General features: G+C 55.9%; 1 protein-coding gene across 1 annotated transcript in view; it reads left to right on the forward strand.

Annotated features, from left to right (window-relative positions):
• Positions 1-9,663: 9,663 nt before the first annotated feature.
• The window catches only part of FAM163B (family with sequence similarity 163 member B), a 29,037-nt gene continuing 16,724 nt past the window's right edge, over positions 9,664-21,976 (forward strand). The window contains exon 1 of the mRNA XM_081593131.1: positions 9,664-9,961. The gene's annotated coding sequence lies outside the window, so the exon portion shown is untranslated. The remainder of the gene's footprint in view (positions 9,962-21,976) is intronic.

Consider the following 21,976-nt stretch of genomic DNA (forward strand, 5'->3'; position numbering starts at 1 on the left):
GTGAAATGTCCTCTCCCGGGCAGCAAGCTTCTCTCTACTTCTTTTCAAACAGCAATAAGTGCTGACTGTGATTAGCTGCTTGGTCGGCATCTGTTAAGATGCTCCTAACGTCTTCCTGCCTTTCTCTTAAGGCAGAACTATGATTCTCAAACTTTGGGGCTTCTGGAACCCTTTACTCTCCTAAAAATGATCAAAGACCCTAAAGAGCTCATTTGAAGATTGTTATAAAATTTTACTGAAGGATAGAAAAAGAAAACCTTGGTAAATATTAAAGGATAAGAAGCTAGCTCCTTGTCGGGAAGATACTGTAAACTTGTAGAGACACATTCTCCTGTATTGATTCTAATGAGTACATTCTCCACCTTTGACCATCTCAGAAACTGAGATGTACTTTACAGTTAAGGGCATATCACAGCTTGACTGGAAGGTTTTTCCTTCCTCGTGATAAATTCAATCGTGACTCAGCTTAAAACAGATATCGTCTGATTTCCTACATGCTTTACATATTGTAGCTCTTTTATTTTTTTACGCTAATGCTTCCAGCAATACTGGTGTGATGATTACCCCACTTTACAGATGAAGGAGCTGAGGCACAGAGAGCAGTTTATCCCAGGGCCTGCAGCTGGGGGCACAGAGCTGGGGTCCGGGCCCAGGCCATCTGGCCCGAGGGCTCCACCACTCTGCGCTGCCTTCCAGGTGTGGAGTTTCTTCAAATTAAACTAGAATTCAGTTTGATCTTACATAAAGCCCCCAAAGGATTCCCAACCTCACACGCTGATTATATAGATCATTCAAAAGAGAAGAAAACTCAGGAAAATATTGACAGCCAGATAAAGGAACGTTGGCAGGCATTCCACTCTCCTCAATAACAATGGTTCCACGAGCTGTAAAAGTTCTACCTGTCACATGCTGGGCAAGGGGGGAGCAGGCAGGACAGCAAAGGGTCCAGAAACCCTTGCATGTTTGGAGTGAGATTAACAATGGATGTGATTTCCACTTCGATAAAGAACAGGTCACCCCTGGCTATTCACGTGTTAAAACAAAATGGAAACAAAAGCAAGCAAACCTCTAGCTCACATTTGCGAAACTCTTAAGTGGGCTAAAAATGAAGCATGAGAGTATAAAATGGCACCAATAGTAGGGAAAATACTGTCTACTTTGATCAGCCTCCCAGAAGCCTGAAGAAAAAGCCTGAGAGATCTACCCTTGAAAGCTATCAGCCTCAGCATGATGATGGATGCTAAAGAGAGGTGAAGACAGACACCAGCCTGGGAGGAAATATTTGCCTCCCACGAAACAGACCCAGGATTCATATCCTGAATATGTAAAGAGCACCCACAGATCAATATGAAGACACAAAAATTCTGGAACCGAAAAAACGGGCCAAGGAAATAAGCAAGTGTAAGAAAGGATTCTCAGCCTCACCAGCTGGCAGGCCAAGGCATAGTCAACCAACGAGATGTAGTTTAACACCAAGAAATCAGAAGAAATCACCCCATTTAATCACATGCAATATGGGTCCCAGTGTGGCTGGGAGAAGGGCATCAGGCAGGATCCTGGAGGGAAAATGATGGGTCACTCAGATGAAGGCACTCAAGGAGGGTTTAATAGCAGGGGTTTTATGAAGACCTGTGTCCAGCGAGGGGTCTGGGTGAAGGGCAGTGATGAGCTGTTATTCCCACTGCTGGGATGAAGTGATGAAGCCCCAGAGGAAGACGGCTGGGTCCTAGGAGCTGGGACGTGATGTGGAGAGAGGAACCTGCAGGGAGGGGGCCCGGGCGTGAAGACCCCCACCCCTCTCCCCTTCTGCCTTGGCCACGCGTGGGGAGCCTGGAAGGTGCCTGTGGCTGGCATCTACACAGGCAGCAGACATGCCCGCTTCCTACCCACCCTCGTGAGCCTCACGCCGCTGCCACCCATACAAGGGAGGGACCTGACATTCAGACCGATTGCACCCACTCTGGCCCGAGCCCCCCGTGCTGAGATGACAGCCTCCAAGGGAGGGGCGGGCTTGCTGGCAGCAGAGTGTGTCCCAGCTCCTCCAAGGGGAGGCGCACATTCATAAACTCTGCATGCCAGGGCACCCGACCACCCCAAACTTCTCATCAGAATGGAAAGAGCAAAGCAAGTGAGAACAATGCAGTGGGAGAGGCGGCCGGGGTCGGGAAGCTCTGCCGGGTCTTGCCCGGCGATTCCAATCTCATCACGAGGACCGAGGCCCTCCCCTCCCCATGTGGGAGCCACACTGCACCCCGGCTCTGAGAAGGGGGCATGGAGGGTGAGCTGGGACTCGGACCCCTGACCGACCCTGTTTCGGGGTGACAATGGGGCAGTGAGGAGACACACCCGAGGTGGCCCTTGCTGCCCCCACCACGGGTCCTGTCAGCTTGTCCACCGGCCCTGCTTGGAGCCAAGGGTGGAATACAGGCCCCTCCAGGCTCCGTCAGAGGCAAGGAATCTGCCCAGCCCCACCCTCCTCCAGGACAGGTGAAACTGGCAGGACTGAGGCTCCGGAGACCAGCATCCAGGACCCGGGGGACCACTGGGAGGAAGGGTGGGATTTCTGCCCAGTGCAGCCCTTATTGCCAGGATGGCCACGGCCTGCCCTCCAGGCCCTCCTCACACAGCAGCCGTGCCGGGCAGGCCACCTCACCCTCACCCAGGAGGTGAGCAGACACACGTGGCTCAGAGCCCACACGTGGGGAAACTGAGGCTCGGAGAGGCTGGGCTCAGGGCTCATGCTCGCCCACTCAGGAAGCCGGGTGCCGAGGTCCAAGCCCTTCCCCTACCCCTGGGCTGCCCCAGGGCACTGTGGCCAGAGCTCCATGTCCAGGCCCAAATTTTGGACCTGCCCAGATGGTGAGCCTGACCCAGGGGTAGATTCTGAGAAGACGAGACTGGGCCTGTCCTGTTCACCTCCCTCCCAGCACCATCCTCCAGCCTGCACACAGTAGGTACTCAATAGAGGAGTCAGTCTGACTTGGCATGGGCACTCATACTCAAATAGGTTTAAACGACTGCTGAAAAGGTGTTGTTGGAATTTTGATCAAAGTGTTATATGACCCTCCTGGCATCCCGGAGGTGGCAACATTCAAGCAGGGCTTTGTAGGGTGCGTAGGAGTTCATGTGATGGTGCTGGGTAGATAGTGTATCTCTGGCAGAAGCACCAGCAAGGGCAATGGCAGTGAGGTGTGGAGTTGGGAACTGCCAGTCATGGTCAGTGCTTGGCTGCCCCCCAGCAGCCCCCCAGGTTCCTCTCCATCCACAAGGCCACTGGAAGCAGCCAAGGGGTCCTGCTGGGGAGGGGCTCCAGCCTGTGTGGGATGGACTGGGGCGAGGGAGGCTCCACTTACAGTGAGCCCAGGGCAGATGGGTGAGATGGGCTCTGCCTTTCCTCTCTGTGGAGTCTGGCCTGGGGGAGGGTCTCTGGGCCAGGAGTTCCCCTGGGCTGTGCATCAGCTCTATATCCGCTGTACCGAGAGGCAGAGCCTGAAGGAACCATAGATGAGACAGCGCCCGAGAATCAGGGCCACTAACAAAGACAGCAGGTGTCGACAGAGCAGGGCCGGGTCGGGCAGGGGAGGGGGCGCTGCTGAGGGCAGAATGTGCCCCTGGCTTGTGTGTGTGTGTGTGTGTGTGAGGGCAGAATGTGCCCCTGGCTTGTGTGTGTGTGTGTGTGGGGGGGCGCTGCTGAGGGCAGAATGTGCCCCTGGCTTGTGTGTGTGTGTGTGTGTGTGTGTGTGTGTGTGTGTGTGTGTGTGTGTGTGTGTGTGTGTGTGTGTGTGTGTGTGTGTGTGTGTGTGTGTGTGTGTGTGCGCGCGCGCTCAGTCGTGTTCAACTCTTTGCAACACTGTGGACTGGAACCTGCCAGGCTCCTCTGTCCCTGGGATTTCCCGGGCAAGAATACTGGAGTGGGCTGCCATTTCCCTCTCCAGGGGATCTTCCCAACTCAGGGACTGAACCCACGTCTCCGGCATCGGCAGGCGGATTCTTAACCACTGTACCACCGGGCTTCTTTATTGGAATTCAAAAAACATGCGTATTTTTTCCCGTGCAGACACTGGCTCGGGAGCAGTGTGCTTCAGCACAGCACCATGGCCGAGGCTCTTCAGGTTACCCCAGGCCACCCAGATGGGTCGGGGGGGGTGGGCGCAGGAGCAAGCCCAGGGCAGGAGGCAGCCTCTGGTTGGCACAGCCCACCCCTCACCCCTGCACTCAGAGACCCCGACACGGGGCTCAGCTCTGCTTCCCCACGTGGAATCCACTCCCCTCTGACACCTCCCCTCTTCTGTGCCCCCATTTCAGATCTGCCATGGGGGGGGCAGGTGGCCGTGATGGATTCTGACAAGCGGGCAGGCCGAGTCCATGGTTTCAGTCTCTGTGTCCCAGAGGAGGTCATCCGCTGAGGGCCTGGGTGGCGGAGCCCACATGGCACCTCGGAGACCATCCTGGCAGGGGAGGAACGGCTCCCTTGCTGTTACGATGAAAGGCCTCCAACCGCGCGCAGACCTTAATGTCATGTCCTGACGTTTGTGTCAGTCACGGAGGGGCCTCCAGCTGCATCTTCTATTAGCATGAGCAGTGCTCGGCCTTCTCTGCAGCCTGTGCCGATAGAAGCCAACAGGTGACGGGAGATGGCCTTGCTTCTAGGTCCACGTCGTCCAAACAGGGAATCTCTGTTCTTATGTCCTTTTCCAAAGCCGGGTAGAGGGGGCCGCTCAGAAGCGCGGGGCCGGCACGGTCCTGGCCACCGCACAGCCCGACAGGCCCTCCCGGCCCCAAGTCTCAGGCTCTCTGCTGTCAAACGAGTCACGTGAAACCAGAGTTCTCGCCCCTCAGGACTGTCGGGAGGGCTCAGTGCTAAGTAGACCCCGTACGTGGTAGCTGTTTGTAGCACAGTCCTGGGTCCAGCTCCATCCAATGCGAGGAGCTTGGTCTTGTCGGAAACCTCAGCCGGCTCTGAGCTCCCAGATACCGGGGGCTTTGGCTCTGTCTCTGCCCCACCTTCCCCAGGGCGTGTGGGTGGATGGAGGGAGGGAGGGATGGACCGCTCGAGTCTGCTCTTCCTGCAGAAAGGTTTGCTTGGGAAACAGGATCACATCCCAAGAGCTCTTGTTAAAGCGTCTCAACAAGTAACAAATGTCTGGAATGGAGGAAACAAGATGCCTCTGGGACCCGCCTCAGCCCCCACCCCCGGGAGGACTTGTCCTGAGACCCTCTAAGGAGCCCTGAGGGACCCTTTCAGAGCCCCTCCCTCAGTGCCAAGGCTTCCTCATTCAGCAGCCTTGAAGACTCCTAAAGAACAAACAATCAAGCTTGCTGTCACAACCTTTTAAAACATTGCGGTAATTAAAAACCACCAGTCACATCTGTTCAAACAGACGAGGCTGTCTGTTCCAACCAGGGCAACTGGGATCACCCCACTCACCACGTGTGGCGAACGCTGGCAAGCACACAACACGCCCGCCCACTCCCGACCCCGTGCGCGCCTGGCTGCCTAGCCCTCTTGGTCTCACACACTTTGATCCCTCGTTATTCTCCTGGTCACGTCCAAATGGCATCCAATCCAAAGTCCTTGATCTAGGATGTGAGTACACTCTGCTAGCCCACACCGTAAAATAATCCCAGTGTCATGGTATTGCCTATCACGAAAAAAAATTTTTTCAATTGTGTTCTCTGAATGGGCTTGATCTGCGACCTAGGTGTAGTGACATCAGGGGACCTGCCACCAGCCTGTTCAATCAGGCAGAACCCGTCAGGAGTGCAGACCGAGAGAACAGAACAATCCCAGGCACAAACAAAGGTTAATGTGGCAACTGCCCGAAGGTATGGATGGTTTCCATAAGGACTTCGGTCATCTGGCCCAGCGCCCATAACCTTGGAAAACTCAACAGGGGGCCCTTCTTGGTGCCCAGGATCCACCATCAGCTGAAACAGAGGCTGAGAGAAGTGGGAGCCCCTTCTGAATCTCATGGACGTCCAAGGCTGGAAGCCTCCCCGGGGCCAGGCCAGCCAGCCCGTCCCTGCTGTAAGTGATGGCCTGCCACTGCTCGGACACTTCGGAGACGGCGAACTCACCCCTCCTGAACAGTTCCAAGAGTTGGAAAGGCTTTGGGCCATTAGTCTCCCATCCTGGCAGGAACTTCACTCCTTGAGCACTCTGCTCCTCTGCAGGACCAAATTCAGGCCAGAGATCACAGCTGGGCAAATACCGTTGGCTCCCAAGAACTTAATTCGCTCCACCCGAAATTACATGTGGCTGTGTGTGCTATGTGGCTGTGAGTAGAAGGCTGAGTCCCCATGGTCAAGTCGTGGTCCCTCCCCTGCAGGCTGCCCACACTTGCATCCAAGAAGCACGCGGCCATAAAGGTCCTGTCTTCACTGCGTCGGCCTCAACTTCCAAGAGCCCCGTTTGCTCTTAGTGGGAGACGAACCTTTGTGAATTGCCGTGCGTGATCCAACATGCTGGGAGTTTTTTCGACCAACTTGGCCATCTGTTAGATTTGAGTTCTATCCATGTAGCTCTGCGTCGTGGAAAGATGCTGGAGCCGGGGACATAGTAGCTGCCGTAGACTGAAGTTGCCATGCAACCGAAAAGCAGATTGTAGTGGAAGGAATGCCAGCGGGGTGGTGCCATGCCGTTGCCCCGCCCCCGGGCCTGTTTTTGGCCAACCTGAGAGAACTATGTGTAGCTCAAATCCTTTTTTTTCATGCACAGGAGAAATTACTATTTAAGGAAATCTGAAGGTGAATTGTTTCTATAAAGTCAGACCAATGAATCCTCATTTCCCCCCACTTTTATTTTTGGAAACAAGGTTTTTGCTTAAAATGAAGCCACACGTTGGTCACACAAAGAACCAGTTTGGTGGTGACCACAAGGCATGGTTATCCAAATAAAATCCATTCGGTGCAGCCACCTCCTGACCAGTCGTGTGACCGTGGGTAATCTACTTCGCCCTCTGTTACCATCTATAGCCCAAGGATAACGTGCCTGCCTTACATGTCGGGGGGGATATTCAGGCTGGTTTTAATAAAATGGGCTTGGACGGCACCATCAGGAAGCACGGGGAGTCCACCTCTCCGCACGGCCTGGGAGGGAACCAGTGCTTCAGCAGGTCAAGAGCTCCAGAGCTTGAATCAGCTTCAGAGATTTGCAGCTGCCCAGACCCACGGCTGTGAAATTCCGTAGAGTGAATGAAAAGCAGGCCTGGGGAGAAGTGGAAGGGCCTGCGAACTGGTGGGTAAGGAGGATTTGGCAGTGACGCTCCTTTTAAAATTCCTGGCACACAGTTGCTAGGATCCAAGAAATCTTGAAAAAAAAAGAAAAAGTTGCTCAGCTGTCAAAACGAGGATTTTGACTGGAAATGTTGATTTAAAGGATTCCTGTGCCGACTGCTAGGGCGCTGAACGGCTGGCTACTCCGCATCTCTCTCCCGGTCTCCTCTCTCTCTTTCTCTAACTCCTTATATGGAATTTCTATTCATATTTCCACCTATCTTCCCAGTTTGGGGGCAACGTGGAAAACTTGGAAGGAGAACTTTAGAAGCCCATGCTTGACGACTGGTCCGACCCAGCTCCAGCCTGCTGCTTTAAAAGCCTCAGGCCTTCAGCTGCAAACTTAGGCGCCAAGAGTATCCACCTCACTGGGCTGTTGAGAAGCAGCAATGCAGGGCAAGTGCTTAGCCTTGTGTCCAGGACGTATTAGGCACGTGATGATGTTCATCATGAGATAAGTGCCTGGTGGAGGCAGGCAAGGCTCACAGTCAGTTAATGAATTAAGCACAGCCATGGTCCCTGGGAAATGAGGCAGGTGACATTTAATCGCCCTGCTTGGGAGGGACAGAGATATTCGCAGGGCAGGCTCCAGCTCTTCCGTCAGTTAAGAGGAACAAGCTACTTGCCCAGTTTGTTATAAGGAAGCTCTCCTTATAACTTGAATAACTCTGGAAAATCAGACAGGGACCCTTGCCAGAGGAGGCAGCATGGGCAGGCTGCAGTGGAGCTGATGTTTGGTTTGTAAGCACTCACCTGTCGGCCCTGTGGTGTGGCTCTGAGCAAGTTGCTTACCCTTCTGTCCTCAGCCTATCTGAACTCCCTGGAGGTCACTTTACCTTCTCTGTCTGTTTTCAGTACTCTCATCTCGAGAACAGGGTGAAGTTACACATTCTTCCTACCAGGGTACAGCTTCTTATAGAGAACATTAGGGTCAACATGCGGCTTTGCTGGTAGCTCAGCTGTGAAGAATCCATCTGCAGAGACCCTGCAGGAGACCCCGGTTCAATTCCTGGGTTGGGAAGATCCACTGGAGAAGAGATAGGCTACCCACTCCAGTATTCTTGGGCTTCCCTTCTGGCTCAGCTGGTAAAAGAATCCACCTGCAATGTGGGAGACCTGGGTTCGATCCCTGGGTTGGGAAGATCCCCTGGAGAAGGGAATGGCTACCCACTCCAGTATTCTGGCCTGGAGAATTCCATGGACTGTATAGTCCATGGGGTTGCAAAGAGTCAGACATGACTGAGTGACTTTCACTCTCTCTCTAAGGGTCAATAAGGGCTTCCCAAGTGGTGCTAGTGGTAAAGAACCTGTCTGCCAATGCAGGAGACATAAGAGATACGGGTTCGATCCCTGGGTCAGGAAGATCCCCTGCAGAAGGGAATGGCAACCCACTCCAGCATTCTTGCCTGTAGAATCCCATGGACAGAGGAGCCTGGTGGGCTACAGTCCATGGGGTCACAGGGAGTCGGACACGACTGAAGCAACTTAGCACACACGCAAAAGTCAATAAAGCAGACATGCAGACAGTGCTTTCAGTGAGCCTGACGTGGTTTTCAGTGCTTACACGTTCTAACTCAAAGCCTTTTAAATTCTAGAACTTTCTCGGTTCAGAGTCTCTGTGGTTGCAGCCTCCTCTGGAGTGTCTGTGGGGACAGAGGTCACAGAACACTCTGTTCAGGTCAAGGACCTTCCATCAGAAAGTTTTCTCTCGTACCCAGCCCAAAGCTGCCTCAGTTTAACTTCTGACCATTGGTGCTGAGTCTGTGCTTTGAGGCCCCGAGGAAGAAGTCCACCCCCTTCTCTTATGGATGCTCTAAGAGGCGCAAAGACAGCTATCAAGCCCCCAACACCCGCCAGCCCAGCTCAGGACCAGCACTGCCCCCTTCTCTCACTTGCTCTGTGGCCGCTAACCACGAAAATGGGGGGGAGGGGAGGAATCGTGATCAAGGCGAGCATTTACTACGCACTTATTGTGCGCCAGGCACCTGGACGTGGTTGAATGTGGTTCTCAGACCGACCTTCCAGGCGCTGCGCCTAGTCCCATTCTGAAGATGAGAGCCAGAGGGGCACCCCAGTAAGCGACTTGCCCCAAGGTTGGTAAACAAGCAGCTTCAGTCCGGGTCTGAATCTCAGCGCGGTGGAAACGCGGAGCCCAAGGAAAGCAGGCGAAGAGCCAAGGAATCCCGCAAAGCGCGGGGCGAGGGTGGAGTCGCCTCCAGGCCGGCGGGAGGTCGCGAACCCCGGTCCGCAGCGCACCCGCCGTCAGCACCAGGGACAGCTCCCAGGCGGCTCCCCGCAGCCCCCGACGACGCCGCGCGCGGGGCCGGCGGCGCGCTTCTCGCCCGGCTCGGGCGCGCGCCCTCCCCGCCTGCGCGCGCGCCCCGCGCCGGGGACGCGGCCGGAGCAGCGCGCGTGCCGCTCGCCGGGAGCCAGCCTGGCGTCCGGAGCCGCGGCGCAGCCAGCGCTGGCGAGGGGCTGCCGCCTGGGCACGCAGCCGCCTGCCGCGGTCCTCCGGGGCCTCTCCCGCGCCCGCCTCGCCCGCCGGGCCCCAGCAGGCGCCTCAGCCGTGGCCTGGGCGTGAGCGGCCGCTACTAGCTGCGCCTGGCCTGGGACGGATGCCGGACCGCCCCGTCACGTGCGCCCAAGTCCTCGGCCAGCCGGGGCCGCGCTGTTCCCATGGTTCAAGGTAAGGGCCGAGCGGGCGCGCGGGTCACGGGGCGCGTGGGCAGAGGAGGCAGGCGGGGAAGCCCAGGCGCAGTGCCTACTTGATCTGGAGCGCCCACCGCAGCCTGCCCGGGGCTGCCTTGCGCCGGTCTCCTGTCCCGGGCAGCTGCCGGGCCGCTGACACCCGTCCCATCCCTGGCTGCCCTTAAAGTACGCGCCTGTCGAGGAGGCTGTGGACAGAGCCCCAGGTGGGCAATGAGGGCCTGAGGAAGAGGCGGGGGCATCCACAGTGCCAAGGGGTGCCTCCTCTCCCTCCCAGCGGGGGGATGAGGGATGCTGGAGAGGGAAAGTTTCCCAGCAGAGCCTGGCCCCCATTCTCTCTGCCGCCAGGGGCTGAGCCCTTTCTTTACCAAGATCTGCCTCCTGCGAGACACCCTGCTGGGGCCAGAGCTGCCGTGTCACCCATGCAAGATGCTCAGCACCAAGGAGAGGGGCATTGGCCCTACTTGACAGATGAGGAAACTGAGGCCCAGGGAAGTTCAGCCACTTCTCCAAGGTCACACAGCCAGTAAGGGTAGACCTGGCCTCAGACACACCGGCCTGCGACCCGCCTCTCACTCACCTTTGTCTGTCCAAAATCTCAGCTTAAGTGGGGGAGGGGAGCACCAGTCTGGTGTTTGGGTTTTTCCAGTCGGTCACGGAAAGACTCTGCAAACACTAAAAATCCAGAGGTTTCCTATCCACCCTCCCAGCTCTGCCATTTCAACTTACTCCACGTCCCATACTCCCAAGGCCAAGGGCCACACAGGCATGAGCAATCCTGCCAGTGGGCAGCCCCCCGCAGCTCTGAGACTAGGATCTTGAGGGTCAAGTTCAAGGACCCATCTGGAAAATCAAGATGGAGGCCATTGCCCCAGCATCGACCCAGCACGCCCCCTCGCATGCCCCCAAGAAGCCAGCATGGGAGACCAGGAGGGACCCCCTGCTGGCCTTCCGCCAGCGACCCTCTCCACCCATGCCAGGCCAGGCTTTTGGGGGGGCTTCCAGGAACAATGAGAACTTCCAATCCCCCAAAGTTCAGGCTTACCAGGAGAACACATGTGCCCATCTTCCCACCCTCCTCCTCCTCCTCGGGGGGCATTGGGTCTTGGTGACCAGGGCTCTTATCTAAGCAGGTGGATGTGAGTACCTCCTGTGCTGGGAGAGTTTGTTTAACCCCATGCATGCTGACCACTAGCTTTCTAGAACGCTTGTGTGCTAGGGGCTTCTGAAAAATCCGTCTTGCTCCTGACACCAGGGCTCAGGCAGTGTGGGGTTTTCTTCATTCATTCCTTTATGTGGTAGCAGCTGGCTAGGCACCTGGAGAGCAAGGTGAAAAAGACAGAGTAATCCTCGTGCGCTGGATCCTGCTGAGTTCCTGTCTCCCCATGGACTGCATTTCCAAAGGGGCTGAATCCCAGGGATCCACTGGGAAAGCTTGGAAATGGTCTCCTGAAAGGTTTGGGGTCTGAAAAGGACCTCCAGGCTCTCCAGCCTCAGAGCTCCCAGGATTCACAGGAGTAGGGGTGGGGAGCTCTGGGAAGCCCTGCCGGCCTTCCTGGAGCGAGTGGGTGCTCTGCTCCAGGCTCTTGCCCACAGAAGGGCTCCTGCTTCTCCATCTTTGCCTCTTTAGTGTGGGGAGGGGAGAGCACACCCACCCCAGAGCTCCCGTCCAGCCTCCAAGGCTTTGAGCCCCCAGACACCACAACACGTCAGCATGACAGTCAAACAGGAATGAGGGTGCTGGGTGGGGAAAGGTAACCACGGCCGGAGGAGCCAGGACTTATCTGCCCAATTCTATCCCCCTTTCTGGGTGACCTTGGACAAGTTGCTCTCTCTCCAGACCTTGGTTTCCCATCTGTGAAATGATGGGGTGAATCATGTCACGTCCCCCATGGGCCATTGCAAGTCTGTTCATCGCAGCCCCAAATGGAGCAGGTAAGGCTGGGAGGAGTCACAGTCTTAGAGGAGTTCAGAGGGGTTTTGAAATCTCAGGGCTGGCCTGGGGCCAATCCCACCAACCCCACTTCCCTCTCAAGTGAGGACCCAGTCTTGCATGTCTCGGCGATGATTCTGGGTGAGCCAGGCAGTGTGACTGGCCGGGAGGCTACGCCGCACCAGGACCCATTTCTTCAGACAAGCCTCTGGGCTCTGGCCATGCGGGCCGGCTCTACGGAGTGATGGCAGCGGGAGCCCAGAGGAGTAATTACAGCATTCGGGAGGGGTGAGGGGGCAGACGGGGCTGCGGGAGCGATTCATTACATCTCAGTAAATCACATCTGACTCGAGGCTTGCCGAGAAGGAGGCAGGCAGAGTGGCAGCCGGCCCTTGTGCGGTCCTCCACAGCAGCCTGCAGCCCGCCACTCTCCCCAGAGTAGCAGGTCCCATATGTGCATCAGTGAAAAGGCAATTCCCGTGGCAGAGAGACTGGATTCCAGGCTACCCTGGGCAAATCACTCAGCCTCGTGATGTGCAAATAAGGGGGTGCTCCTATCTCCCTCCCCCCGGCACAGGGGGTAACTGAGAGTCCCGGCCGTGTAACCAGCACCCGGCGCCTAGTCCAGGGTCGGCCCCACCAAGGCCACGCGGCTGGGCTTCTCCGCCTGGTTCTGCTACCCTCCTTGGTGCTGGCTTTCCTTGCTGTGTGTCAGCCCCTTTGGATTTGCTCCAGAGGGGATTTGACAAGCCCAGCATCTTCGGTTTGCCAGCTTCTCTCCCTCCATTGTGCAGCAGAGAGGCTCTAGGGTGCCCAGCTTGCGCCTGTTTCTCTTTGCAAAGCTCTTTGTTCCTTTTGGAATCAGGTCCCCTCCCTGCAGAGGCTCGCGGTGGTGAACCTCCCTCACCTGCTTCCTGGGGGCATCCGAGGGTGGAGTGGAGGCTGGAGGGACTGCAGGAGGAAACCCTGGGTGGACGGGCCAGCTTGTCCTGGGCAGAGGGTGAGCAAGAGACCCGAACTCTGACCGAGGTGTGGGTTCCAAGCCCAGTGCTGCGGCTTCCCGGTTGTGAAGTGGGGACTGTGGCCCCTAATTCCTTGGGGGTCTTGGAGGATTAAATAAACAATCCTGGTGAGAGCCCTGGGATTGGAAGTGGGGAGCAGGTGGGAGTCAAATCAGGCAAGGCTGGTAAGCCCAGCTCTGTGGGTGGGCTTTCTCTGAGGTGTCCAGGAACCACAGGTGGGAAGAGCCTTGGGAGGACCTCAGCCAGATCTGGCTCTCAAGGGTGCAGTGTGAAGGATTCCCAGGAGAGGGTGAGGCTGGAGGCAGGGAGGCTTGGGAGGAGACTGCTGCATTCAGCCAGAAGGAAAGCAGTGGAAGCCTGGACCAGGAGAGTGAGAAGCGGGCAGGTGCCAGGCTCAGCTTTCCCAGATGGCAGAGGTGAGAGAAGGTTGGACCAGCCCAGAGGCCCAAGTGGGGCTGATCAGGGGCCTGGAGAGTGGCCCCAGCTCAAGCCAGGCTCTCAGAGCTGCAGCCCGGCCTGCCATGTCCCCCAGCTACTGAGGACAAGTGGGCAGTGCAGCCGAGTAGGTACTAGCACAGCCCTCGGGGCCGACTGGAACAGTGTTTGTGCCCAAGCTGTGTGTCCTCAGTGAAACTGCCTAGCCTCTCTGGGCCCCAGGTTCTTCATTCATAAGATGGCAATGATAACATCGAGTCCACACACTGCTGAGCGCTAGCAAGAACCTCTCTTCCCACCCAGGTCTACCCCGGGGCAGCTCCTGCTGGTGACCACTTCTGGGCTTGGCCCCAGGCTGGCCTCGTGGCTGAGAAGTGGGCAGACCCCATACTGGGACCACATGGTTCCCTGCCTGTCACCTGCGTCTTGATTCTAGCGAACCAGGTGCATGGTCTCTGCATGCAGCAGTAATGGCAGAAGTGGCCCCTGGGGGCACTCCCAGGCCGGTTCTGTCTGGCAGCTGGGCCTGTGTGTGGCCCCTGGGTCCCTGGAAAACTGTTTTCTCTCTGTGAGTATTATTATCACTATTTGCCGTATTTGGTTGCACATACCGTCCACAAGCATGGGCTTCCCGGGTGTCTCAGAGGTGAAGGGTCTGCCTGCCAAGCAGGAGACGCAGGAGACCCAGGTTCGATCCCTGGGTTGGGAAGATCTGTTCTCTAGGAAGACCTAGCGACGAAGCAACAACAGCAACCATCCAAACATCAGCCCGGAGCAGTGGTCCTCCACAGACCAGCAGCTTCAGCATCCCTGGGGGCTGGTTGGTGGTTGGGAAATCAGGTCCTCAGGCCCCCTCCAGACTTGCTATAGAATGCTCATGCTCAGCAAAGTTTGAGACATGCTGTTGTGAAAAACATACTCTACACCAGAACAGAAAAAGGGCTGTATCTGCGGAAGGCTCTTGTAGGAGACGGTCTACCTTATGCTCCTCACGTTATTAATTAACATATATTCATTGTAATCTACATTAAAGAGTTTTTTAAATAGAATAAATGCACACCTGCTGTTAGAAAAAAAAAATCAAACCATCCAGCTTTGACCCAAAGTAAAGTCGCAGTTCTGGCTGCAGCCCCACCCGGTATCACCAGGCACCTTTCTGCCTCCCTTGTCCTTTTATCAGCTGGTCTGGAGCATCTTCCCACGCCAGCACCCCATTCTCTCATTGAGTTACCTGGACCCTTGTTAGTTAACAGGTTTTCGTCTCTGCTGTGTAGTTTGTACAGATTTGTTCAGTAATCCCCACAGTGAATGGCTTGGCGGGGGAGGGAGGCAGGGCCCGGGGGGAGGGACATGCATGAATTGGATGAGACGACAGGGCAAGGGCACTTCTCGGTGGATCGTAACCTGGGTGTGAGCTGTCCCGGATTCAGAGGAAGGTGCCATGTAGTCTGGGGCAGTCAGGGAAGGCTTCCTGGAGGTGGAATTCGAGCTAAGCCCTGAGAGATGAAAATGGAGTGGAGAGGGGCAGGCATGCTGGAGAGATGGGACATTTCTGCCATCCCTGGGGTGTGGGGGCACCATCTGTTGGCTTTGGCTGGTAACAGGGGACCCACTGAAGATGCTCCAGGTTTCCCCACCTCTCTGCTCCCCTTGAGAACCACCTGGACTCCTTCCTGGGGGTCTCCCTGGCTTGAAGCACTCGAGAATGTGCTGTGATTGAAGCTGGTTTCCCTACCCACGGCCCCCTCTCTCAACCTCTGGTCTCTGCCGGGCTTGAAAAGGCTCACACACACACACACACACACACACACACACACACACACACACACATCCTGCCCCCTGTGCTGAGGGCATTCTGCTGCAGTAAATGAAGGACCCACTGCAGAGCCCCCGCCCCTGGCCCAGCTGCGGCAGCCTGGTTTGCAGTTGCTGCCGACGCACCCCTAGTGTTAGCGCCTGTTGTTTTGCCAAGCGTGGTGGGAGGCAGAAAAGCCTGGGGCTGCAGCGGGGACCTTGGGGGTGTGTTTGACCCAGCGGAGGAGCGGGGTGGCCCAGGAAGCATTGTTAGTTTATCCGGAACACTGTCCAGGGCCTCACCTTGCAGGTGGAAAGGTTATGTTTATATCCTGTTTTCCAAATTCTTCCACTTGGCTTTGGCAAATGTGCCCACACTCCATCCATTCGGGGACTCTCTTCAGACAAAATTTAAAAGCTTACTTTTCCAGTTCAAAGGCAAGCCCTGGATCCTTTCTCTGCAGGGGGCCCTCCCCCACAGCAGCCACTGCTCCCGGAGCCCAGCAGAGCCGCTGGCTTGGAGAAGCGCCCGCGTGCAGAGGCAGAAAGCCTGTGTCTTTTCCTGCCAGGGTCTCCCCTCGCAGCACCGCACAACTAACTGTGGCTTTGAGAGGGCCGATCCCAAGATGCGATGATCCCACCCTGGTTGGAAGGAAGATGGTGAAAAGAGTCTATTTCACCACAAAAATGGCAGCCACTCTTTTGTCACTTTGTGAGCGTCTGGTATCTACCTGTGTTTAGGGTTTGTTTGGTTAAAGCACTCATTATGCAGAAGGCTCCTGGCTCAGTGCAAACCCATTTACAAAATGGAAAACATAGTCAACTTTAATTGTACCTCCCGGGAACTTCCCACACGGGAGAGTTCCCCCTAATTACTAAACAGATTTCTCTTCCCCAAAAATATTTTGCTTTATGACACTGTGTCTTGAATAATCACTTTCACGGTGGCTTTGGTTTCCCTGGTGTTTCAGACGGTAAAGAATCTGCCTGCAAGGCAGGAGACCCAAGTTCGATCCCTGGGTCAGGAAGATCCCCTGGAGAAGGGAATGGCTACCCACTCCTGTACTCTTGCCTGGAGGATCCCATGGACAGGGGAGCCTGGTGGGCTACATAGTCCATGGGGACTGAGCGGATGCGACTGAGCGACTGACCTTTGTCGCCGCTGGGCTGTGTCTGGGTTTTTTGCTGTCTGCCCTCCGTGTCGGTGCATTTGGACGTCAGGATGAGGGAGGGTGAAGGCAAGGAGGAGGGCACGGGGTGGGGGTGGACAGGGGCCGGCAGGGCTGCAGGTGCAGTGGGAAGCTGAGAACAGGCTCAGGGCTTAGGACCCGGCACGCGCTCCTCCCGGCTGCTGACCTTAGGTATGTGATGGAACTTCTCTGTGCCCAGGTTCCTGGTCCATACAAACAGGGGCGGTCGTCCGGCTCTCATAATGAGGCTTCATTATCACCCACCTAAGACCCCGCACACTCGGAGGAGTGTGACAGATGCAGCCTGGTGCTAGATCCTGGGGTCCCTGGGCCTGGTGGGTGGGGGCTGAGGAATGGCCCTCGGGCCGGAAGTCGGGTTTTCTGTAGTCGTGTGTGCTTGGTACGCTGCTTGCGTCCAGTCGTCTCTGACTGTCTGCGACCCCCGGGACTGTAGCCTGCCGGGCTCCTCTGTCCACGGGATCCTCCAGGCAAGAGTACTGGAGTGGGCTGCCACTCCCTTCTCCAGGGAGTCTTTCTGACCCAGGGACTGAAATCACATCTCCTGCGTCTCCTGCATTGGCAGGCAGGTTCTTTACCACTTCGCCACCTTGAAAGCCGTCCTCGCTGAGGCCAGCTCCCAGATGCCTGGTATGGTCCAGGGGCCCTGCAGGGGACAGACCCTCATCACTGACCTCCCTTGCTGCCCTTACTTCTGGAACATTCGAGACCCTCGTCCCTGGGGGTCCTCCTGCCTCCTCGCCTCCCTGCCTGGAAGATCCCTGATGGCTGGCACAGGTCTGCCCGTCAGGGAAGTGGCCCTGACCTCACACCACCTCCCAAGGAGGTCAGGTCCAGGACACGCTCTCGGCTGGTCAGCACCTGGCTCTGTGGCTTGTCCCCCCTGGCCTCCCTCTGTCTACGGCCCAGGAGCCCATCAAGGATGGCAGCTGTCGGTCTGGCTCATCAGAGAGTCCAGAGCCGCCACCCGAGTAGGGGCACTTACAGATTTTTGTCGGATGGCTGGATATTTTTGTGCCATTCTCAAGGTCAGCCTCATCTGCTGGGGACAAGGAGGGAGCAATGGCCTCTGCTGGCTTTCCCTGGACTGAGGACCACTCCCCTCCCCCTGACATCTCAAGTCAGAAGCAACATTTATTTTCCCATCTGGATCTCCCTTCCAGACAATCCAAACCTGTTCAGGGAAGGAAGGGTTCAGAACGTCCCAGAGACAGGAAGTCAGCCAACCTGGCAGGAGGTGGGCCAGCACCCGGGGGTCCGGCCATCAGCAGAGTCTGTTCCACGCAGTGCCCACCGCCCTCCAGCGGTGGAAGCATCATCGTCAGACGAGGTGTTGGTTGTCTGCTCCGAATTCGCGGCCTCACTAGGTGGGGCCTCGGCTCCTGGCCAGGCCTTGGGGGTTAAAGCCACTCTTCACTGACAGCGACACCCAATTTTGAAAAAAAAGAAATCTTTTAATCTGCAAGACGGGCCCTTTCAACAACACGCCTACACTCACTTAAAAATGGCTGAGCCCAATTTTTTTTTTAAAGGAAAATGGATGTAAACAGATCGTTTTAAACAGGGTCTTTGCTGGCTCCTGGGCCAGAGAAGACTCCCTAGGGCAGCTGAGTGGCCCCCAGAAGTGGAAAAGGGGAATGCTGAGTCAGCCGCGATGGCCGAGGGTGGGAAGAGGGCTCGCGGCAAGTTTGTAGCTGTCGTGCCAGCAGGCCCGGTGGGCAGTCGAGCTCCATAAACCATCAGACGAATGAAGAGACGAGGGAGTGGGCAAGGGGTGAGGATGGGGCAGGGGGCTGACTGCTGCCCTTTGAGGCCTTTGTCCCCAGGGTGGGGGTGCACAGGCCGGGGGGGCCTTCTTCAGGGGGCCCCCCCTGGCTTGTACTTGGAGAAAACCAGCAGTGACTCCAGGGAGGAGCAGAAAGCTTAGCAATTGGCTGAGCGTCAGAGGTGGCACTGCCCTCCTCTGCCCCCGGGGGAGAATTGGAGATCCCAGCCCTCGGGTTGACTACCTTGGATGAATTGTGATTTCAAGATGAGAACAGTTCCCTTATGTTCACTGAGCAGGCAGTTAGGCCAGGTAACGTTCAAAGGCCCTTCTGAACCTAGGAGGAGGAGACTGGGGCATTCTGCTTCTAGGCATCTGTGGCTCAGATGTTCTGATTTTCTAAGACTGCAGGACGTGGGTGCTTGGATTCTGGGAGTCCCTGATTCTGCCACCTCAGAGCAGCCTCTTTGCACCTGCTCCATGGGTCCCCTGGCTGCCCGCTCACCCTTCACCCTCTGCCCCCACCTTCCTCTTCCCCTCACCCACCGCAGACCCTCCCTGAAGCCACAAGGCAGAGGCTGAGCCTGACTTAAATGAGCTGCACTGGTCAGAGACAAGGGCCGGGGTCCAGGGCCGTTTCTGTGGCAGGTGCCAGGTCCCCTGAACTTAGAGTGTGTGTCCATACAGAGTGGTGATGGCAACCCCCCCACTGCTGGACGGTCCAGCCTGTGTCTTTGGAAAAACCCCGTGGCTTGATTGACCTTTGCCTCTGCTCATCTGCTCTTTAATCACCATTAGCACCGCACACACACAGACACACAGACGTGGACAGAAAACACACACATGTGTATGGCACACAGACGCACACACACAGACACACAGAGACCTACACAGATGTGCGCACATGTATACATGGGAGCACAGGAAACACATACACACGAACACATACAGATACACATGTGCACACACAGATGCAGACACACACACACGTGCCCCCCCATACATACACACGCAGCTCCAGGGCAGGTGGCCCAGCCTGGGCTCAGCAGGAAGGACTGGCCCTGGCCCCTCCGTCTGCGCTGGGGTGGAATTTCAGGGCCACCCTGGGTGTGCCAGGTGGGAGTTCACAAGTGCACCAGCAGACCAGGCCTTCATTTCACTGGTGTGGTTTCCTAGGTGGCCCTCGTCCCTGGTCCTCAGTGCCCACCTGTGGACAGGATGGCATCCTCTCTTCCTAGCCCACAGGGCTGCTGGTGCTTGGGGGATTCCCTGCCTGAAGAGTCAGCTTACGCTGTAGGGAGCTGTAAAGTCACAGGTGCTGTTCTAATCAGCCACCAGAATCCATGCCGGCTGGGGTGGGGGCCCAGGAGGGACAGGGACACTCTGGCCTGCTTTCTGCCCCCTCCCTCCCTCCACCCCAGCAGCCAGGTGCCTGGTTCCTGGGCCAAAATTAATTGTGGAGGTGCCCTGATCTACTGGGTTAAGGGGAGCCCCACCTCCTCACCTCAGTGCGTGCCACTTGCAACGGTAGCCATGGAAACAGCCTGTAACCTTGTGAACAGCTAAAATTTATGTATTTTTTGGTTGGTTGTTTTTAAAAACATTATGCAGATTTCCTTTGCGCTTCCACTCTCCTGTGGGGATAAGTAAGGGGAATACAGAGCCCGAGGTCGTCATGCCAGCGTGCCTCCACCCCCTCCTCCTGTGCTCACTTGGCAGGGTCTGGATCCTAGAAGCTGGGGTCCCCTGGAGGGTGAGCCCCTCAAGGGCCACTGCCCCTTCCACCTGGGTCTCTCCCAAGACAAGCCACACTCCACCCAACCTCCCCAAAAGCAGGGAACTTCCCACATGGCTCCCCCGCCCACTGCTCAGGTAGGGTCACTGGGAACCCAAACCCAGTGAGAACATAAGACTCCTCCAGCAATAGGTCCAGACAGCATGTGTACCCTGGCAAGGAGCTGAGCTGTGGGCCCTGCCCTCCAGGGCTTTCTAGTCAAGAAAAGGAGACAATGCTAATATCGTCCTTTGTTTCACCTTAACGTCAGAAAGATGTTCTGCTGGGTAGAACATTCTAGGTTGGTGTGCCTTTAAAGATGCTCCCCACGGTCGGCTGGCTTTCATCACTTCCAGTGCAAAGTTGGCCGTCCTTCTTGCCTTATTCCCTTGTTCTCTAAGCTGTTGCCTTTGCCCCTGGTTTTCAGGAATCTGGCTTGTCCCTTGGTGTTCTCTTTGTGCTTCCTGTGTTTGTATTTCTGAGTGTTCGGATCTGTAGGTCCATAGTTTTTCACCCACTTTGGAAATGCTACTTCTATCGTTTTTCCACATCCTCCTTCCTTTAGGATTTCCAGTTACACGTATATGAGGTCACTTGAAGTTACCCCGTCTCACTGAGGCTCTGTTGACTTATTTACGTTTTGTCTTGTCTCTCTCTGCATTCATTCTAGATAGTTTCCACCGCTGTCTCTAAGTTCACCCATCTTTCCTTCTGCACCATGTAAATTAGGGTTAACCCCATCCAGTATACTTTTCATCTTAGACATTGTATCCTTTTTCATCTCTAGAAATTTGATTTTGTTCTTTTTAACATCTTCTATGTTTCTACTTAATGTGTCCAATTTTTTCTCGAGTGTTTCAACATGTGGGCGAGAGTTACAATAACTATTTTAATGTTCTTGTCTCCTAATTCTATCATCTGTGCCATTTCTGGGTTAGTTTCGGTTGATTTTTCTCTTCAGTGTGGATTGTATTTGTTTTTGTCTGCATGCCAAGTGATTTTTTACTGGATGTTAACCTTGTGAATTTTACCTTGTTGGGTGCTAGACCCCTGCATATGTTTGTGAACTTTGTTCTGGGGTGTGGTTGTTACTCAGAAACAGTTGGTTCCAGCCCTGGCTGTTAGGCTTTGGGAGGCAGGAACAAAGCACATTTAGTCAAAGCCCTCTGAGTTTTCTACCCAATGCTCCAGGAATTATGAAGTCTTCCTCTCCGACGGGAGCAAGAACTATTCCCGGACCTGTGTGAGCTTCCAGTATTGTTCCCTAGAATCCTTTCAAATGGTTCTTTCTCTTAAAAAACAAAAAGTTTCTTTCTCTGGCCTCAGGGAGTTTCACCCACATAGCTGCACTGATCAGCACGTAGCTGACTTCTGAAGGGGACCCTCTGCAGAGATTTGTGTTTCTCTCTGTGTAGCTCCTCCTGCCTAGAACCCACCATGTGCAGCAGCGTCACTCAGATTCCTTGGACTCAGCTCTCTCTCCCCAGCTCAGGGGGACCACCAGGCCCCACCTGGATTCCCCTGCCCTGCAGCCTGGAGCCTCGCCAGGTGGGGAGCCTGTCCAGTCTGGACTCTCCTCATTCCTTGCCCATCTCTTGAGGATGGTCCTTCATCACCTGATGTCAGTGCCTTGGGAACCATTGTTTCACAGATTTTGTCCTGGATACTTAGTTGTTTCAGGCTGTAGGGTAAACCTCAGCCCAGTTCCTCCATCTTGCCCAGGACCCTGATTAGCCAATGCTGCTCCTCAGGCCGTAGGTTAGTGCTGCCAATTATGAGGGGAGTCCCAGCATCACCCCCACCTGGTCAGGACACACACCGAGACGCAGAGGAGTTAGTATCTCGCCCAGGGTGATGCCGAGCCCAGAGGCAAGTCCTGGGTCACACCATGCTGCCTCACAGATGGGAGCCCCGCGGACTCAGTGCTTCCCTGTCATGCGGCCACCCAGGCCCGAAGCCTCGGGGTCCCCAGGGCTCCTCCCCACCCCCGCCTCCCCATCCTGCCTCCCAGTCACCCCCTTCTTTCTGTCTCCACCTGCCTTGTCACCTGAAGCCTATGCTAGC

The sequence above is a fragment of the Giraffa tippelskirchi genome, chromosome 4, assembly GCF_054371585.1.
Source record: "Giraffa tippelskirchi isolate mGirTip1 chromosome 4, T2T-mGirTip1v1.2.pri, whole genome shotgun sequence".
NCBI lineage: Eukaryota > Metazoa > Chordata > Mammalia > Artiodactyla > Giraffidae > Giraffa > Giraffa tippelskirchi.